Source organism: Leuciscus leuciscus (genome assembly GCF_965113295.1).
Source record: "Leuciscus leuciscus genome assembly, chromosome: 16".
Taxonomy (NCBI): domain Eukaryota; kingdom Metazoa; phylum Chordata; class Actinopteri; order Cypriniformes; family Leuciscidae; genus Leuciscus; species Leuciscus leuciscus.
This window is the reverse complement of record NC_138740.1, coordinates 40,949,830-40,955,517: the sequence shown is the minus strand read 5'-3', so window position 1 is coordinate 40,955,517 and position 5,688 is coordinate 40,949,830. Positions and strand designations below refer to the sequence as shown.

The 5,688-nt window shown below is 38.1% G+C and overlaps 1 long non-coding RNA gene across 1 annotated transcript; it reads right to left on the bottom strand.

Moving 5' to 3' along the window:
- Positions 1-1,240: 1,240 nt before the first annotated feature.
- LOC309477037 lies at positions 1,241-4,977 on the bottom strand. Its single transcript, XR_014198488.1, has 2 exons — positions 2,715-4,977; positions 1,241-1,508 (listed from the first exon to the last, which is right to left on the bottom strand). It is a non-coding gene; the product is annotated as an uncharacterized lncRNA (long non-coding RNA).
- Between the last annotated feature and the right edge of the window lie 711 nt (positions 4,978-5,688).

Sequence of the window (5,688 nt, the reverse complement as noted above, 5' to 3'; positions counted from 1 at the left end):
TGTAAAATATTTGCATATGGAGATTTAGTAATTAAATGGCTAAATCTTATTTAAATATTTTGAGTCTTCATTTTCTTTTTTTGCCTGCACCAGTTCTAGTTAAACTAGACATGCTTATTCTGTGCATTATGGGCTCTCTTTGTCTGAAATCATATGTATTTTGTCCATCAAAAGTGTGTTTTCACTTTAAGTGTCATGAAACGCTCCTATTTGAGCCTGGTCGTGCAGAAGTCTCTAGAAATGTGTGTGTAAAGCTGTGGGAAAGTGGGATGTAAAGTGGGAAAAGAGGAGAAAACAACCAATAAAACACAGACCTGCAACACACTCATTAGACACATGAATATTAATATATGACCACTGAGAGAGAAAAACAAAGTTGAGGGCACCAAAAATATATAACAACAAACTGCAAAAACGAGGGAGAAACGCAGTAGAACATTTAAAAGGTTTAATCATATTTTCAGTAAATTTAAGAGAACTACAGTCTGAACAAGTGAGACACACAAGTTTAATACAGCGCTCAACACTAAGGGTTTTCACTGCACAACAACAAATGAATAAAGAAAAAGAAAAGAAAATGGGCCTATAAAATAAGTAATAAATAAGGTTATGACACCAAAAGCTACTAGTTTAAACAGTAAGTAATAAAATAGGAACAAATAATAAAATTATGAGCAATAGCACAAATAAATAAAATAGAACAATGATATTTAAATGAAATAAACTTGTTCTTTTCAGGTTTTTCATGTTCACTGTAAAAAAAAAAGGTAAAAAAAAAATTTCTGCCTTAAATTAAGTACAATTAACGTGGATCCGAACACCACGTTAACCACTCGGTTAAACGAACACCACTAACCACTCGGTGAGTTGCACAGTTTTGAAAACGAACGTTAAGGGTTGTTTTAAGGACATGTTCGTGCATGGCCATAGACTCCCATTCTAAAGCGGTCATGGGCAATTCTAAAATAGTCAAAAAGTCGCGACAGGAACCATTGTCAAAATTTCTTTGTCCACCACTCTTGTTCATCCAAAACAAGCTACAAAATACTCAAAGTGTTAAATACCGGCATTGTCCTTTAATTATTTTATATATTTTGTGCATTTATTTACAGACTGCATGTAGGCCTACCATTTTGACGCTTGTTACCTTACATCTTTAGCAATATTAAAGGTTTTTATGAAATATTATTTCTATTTTTCAGCACGTCAGAGTTACAGAAAATAATAATAGTGCAACAAATAAGGAGATTATTTTATTTATTTTAATCCAGTTTGTTAAAAGTATGTTGAATGATGTTAGATCATCTGCGCTACCATGTGTGTTTGATATAACAGTGAAAATATGTGAAAAACCTGTTAAAATCAAGTAATGATGCAATCCTTTAAATCTTAACGTTGAGTGTGTCAGAATTAAATGGATGTAAAATTATTATCATATCACACGTGACATTTTATTTAACGTGACAGTATCCACCAATAATAAAACACATCCCTGAAAAAAACATTCACTTCTTCGTCACACCGAGCAGCTTACAGTCATAAACACACACATATCCATAAACACACATATCCATAAACACACCGGGTTCACACAGGGTCAAAGGTCACATGGCATCATAAAACCCCCATATAAGGACATCCTGTCATAAAGCCATAAATCAAGGGTGATAAATCATATATTTGACATAATCTACTTCATATGGCTACTAATATATCACACTGTACAAGTTATTGTAAATTCTTCCCAGTTGTTGCTTTCCCTGGGAATCCCTGGGATTGCATTTCAAGCTACACACTTACACTGTTATCCGTTCTTGCTTCCTTAAGGAGTAAATATCCAGTGAGGGAACAACCACAAGTGCTCACTAATGTACCTATACCCTTTTTTTCCTTTCACAGTGATGAGTACTAATATAACCCAACAATATTCATAATGACACAACCACCTAACAATTAAAAAGCCATTTTTGTTACCCGAGTATGGGAGAAAGAACATGTTCAACCTGAAAAAAAGAAAGAAAAGGTTTTCACTGCACAACAACAAATGAATAAAGTAAAAGAAAAGAGAATGGGCCTATAAAATAAGTCTGTTTTTCTTTTTTATGAGCCATAATAAATAAAGTTATGACACCAAAAGCTACTAGTTTAAACAGTAAGTAATAAAATAGGAACAAATAATAAAATTATGAGCAATAGCACAAATAAATAAAACAGAACCAACATATAAATGATAAAACTTGTTCTTTTCAGGTTTTTCATGTTCACGAAAAAAAAAAAAAAAAGTTGCTGCCTTAAATTAAGTACAATTAACGTGGATGTTTAAGTAATTTAAACTTAAATTACATTAAACTGACTCAAAAAAATTATTGAATCTTGTAAAACCTGAATAAACCGTCACAGGTCTGTGTCATAAGTCATAATTCATAGTTCACATATTTTATATGGAAAAATAAAAAAAATAAAGAAATAAAAAAAAAGACTGCAGGACTATTGCCGCGTTCCAGGCAACCTGTAACCCGTGTTTTTCCAACCTTATACCCGTGAAAGTGCACTGGAACGGCAGTCAAACCCGTGACTTCCCACCCGTGAACTCGTACTAGATCGATGTACTCCCAGTTACGAGTTGGAAAAACAGGGGTTACAGGTTGCCTGGAACGCGGCATATGTCTCCGTTCCTTTCTTCAGGGAACAAGGGTTACATGCGCAACCGAGACGTTCCCTTTCAGTCGCTCACGTTTGGCGTAGTCGGCGTACCGACTGATTGGGATCCCCATTATAACGTGTAAAGGATCCACTGGAGGCAAGTTGTACTCATAATGGTTAGTGTAGCGGTCACTGAGGGCTCAGGATTAGTGGCAGTCATCTCTGCTGAGGGCTCAGGTGAAGAGACTCAAACGTGGCAGACATGGTGTGAAGAGGCTCAGGCTGAGATGATACTGTGGGTTTGCGGTGTTCCTCATCGGTAAAACCCACAGTAAATGAGGAACCGCTCAAAAACAGGGCATAGTCCATGTATTGTTCAAGTGACAAGTGAATTCTTCCCCCAGGCAGTCCATAGCGCAAAGGTTCATCTAATCCACGTCTAAAAATGTCCTTGAGTGCTACGTCATTAAAATCTACCTTGTGACAGAGTTCGCAAAAGTCCTTGACATAATCCTAAATGGTCCGGTTGTCCTGACGAAGTCGAAGGAGGTCGACTGCTGGGTTCATGGTTGGGTCAAGTATTCTGTAAAGGATCCACTGGAGGCAAGTGTAAATGAGAACCCAAGTGCAGTTTATTATAAACAAAAACAAACATGAAACAAAAACATGGCGTGGCATGAAAACTCAAAACTGGACGTGGACTCGGACGTGGACTCGGACGTGGACTCACAAACAGTGGTTACAGGGAACACTACTTGACAAAGACACATGGCAAACACAAGGGCTTAAACACACAGACTTATGACAAGACAAGGGACACCTGTGAACAATGATCAGACAATTAACCAATGACAAGACACATGGCAGGATCACATGACAAACAGGGTGACAGACATGACAGACATGGAAACATGACGTGAACAAACCCAAAAACAAAACCGTGACATAACGCCAGCAGTGCTGCCACCTTCCAGTGCCTAGACAAAAGCCTCCAGACCCCCTGCATTATTGAGGTGGAGATAGGACAGGGCTTAGGCCAGGGAAGTCACTGCTGACTCGTTAACTCTGGGGGAAAACAGACTAAACCTTGAGCGTTTTGCATCATGATTTAGCAGCAACCCTCAAGCAAAGAGATCTTTAGTCTGAAACACTATTCAAAAATACCTTCAAAAGCTGGATTGTAATTGCCGTGTCTCTATTTTAACATGGAATACTGCATTAATTAAAAAATAAATAAAAAAATTGTGTTTTCAAAAAAAAAAAAAAAAAAAGTCAAGTGTAACAGTGCACTCTTGCAAAGCTCATAGATTTGCAGGGCTGATAAAAAACAGAAGGGTATATTTGGTCATAATCAGCTTTAAGGGTTGAGCTGATGCCTCATAGTCAGTCAGAAAGTCTCAGTTTGAGTCTCAGGTCTCTCTGTCTAGTCTTTTCTTGTTAAAGTTGGTCTATTCTTGTAACACAGCTCTGGGGAATACTCGAAGAACTAACAGAGGAAGCTAGATACTCTGTGTTCGGGCCAATTAACAAGATCAGAGCCCTCTCTCCGGACAGCACGCCAAATACGTTTACCAATTTAATCTATCCGACTTATTTGTAAGTGTGAACTCGTGAATTTGATTAACAAAAATGTCAATGCAATAAAACGAAGACAGAACAGAGAATATTGAGTTTGGTTTGTTTCTTTGCCGTTACATCACGTGATCGTGGGGAATTCCGTCATTTCAATGATCCCTGATGTTGAGTAGCTACTTTTATTGTTTTTCTCCTAGTGTTATAATGTATTTACTATTCTTGTCACATGGGTCTCGGGAATACTTGATTCTGATTGGTCAATCACACCATCCAGCATGTTACTGTTATTCCCAGATAACAACCGCTGGAAAAGGGTAATGCTAATGCTCATCAGCGCTGTACACTAGCTAAACATGATTCTGTGGTGAAGTAAATACTACAGAAAAGCAAATATAATTTCTTCATGAAAAAGTTAGTTCAGGCAAGATAAAAAAAAAACAAAAAAAAAAGTAAAACCTATATTAGTACTCTATTCAAGCTTGTAGAAAGTGAAGTGTAATTGAAACTTGCCGGCCCAGAAAGTTAGTAAAGACAATGTTTAAAATAGTCCAAGTGACTACAGTGGCTCAATCACACATGACCAGCGTTGGCCAATAGTGAGCCTAGGTTGGTGATGAAGATGGTGGTGATGAAGATGTTCAGGTCTTCAGCTGCTGATGGATGTCAGTGATGAAGATGAAGATGATGGTGGTGATGAAGATGTTCAGGTCTTCAGCTGCTGATGGATGTCATTGATGATGATGATGATGAAGATGTTCAGGTCTTCAGCTGCTGGTGGATGTCAGTGAAGAAGATGATGATGAAGATGTTCAGGTCTTCAGCTGCTGGTGGATGTCAGTGAAGAAGATGATGATGAAGATGTTCAGGTCTTCAGCTGCTGGTGGATGTCAGTGATAAAGATGAATATGATGGTGGTGATGAAGATGTTCAGGTCTTCAGCTGCTGATGGATGTCATTGATGATGATCATGATGATGATGATGAAGATGTTCAGGTCTTCAGCTGCTGATGGATGTCAGTGATGAAGATGAAGATGATGGTGGTGATGAAGATGTTCAGGTCTTCAGCTGCTGGTGGATGTCATTGATGATGATGATGATGATGATGATGATGAAGATGTTCAGGTCTTCAGCTGCTGGTGGATGTCAGTGATGAAGATGAATATGATGGTGGTGATGAAGATGTTCAGGTCTTCAGCTGCTGATGGATGTCATTGATGATGATGATGATGATGATGATGAAGATGTTCAGGTCTTCAGCTGCTGGTGGATGTCAGTGATGATGATGATGATGATGAAGATGATGGTGGTGATGATGAAGATGTTCAGGTCTTCAGCTGCTGGTGGATGTCAGTGATGATGATGATGAAGAAGATGATGGTGGTGATGAAGATGTTCAGGTCTTCAGCTGCTGATGGATGTCAGTGATGATGATGATGATGAAGATGTTCAGGTCTTCAGCTGCTGATGGA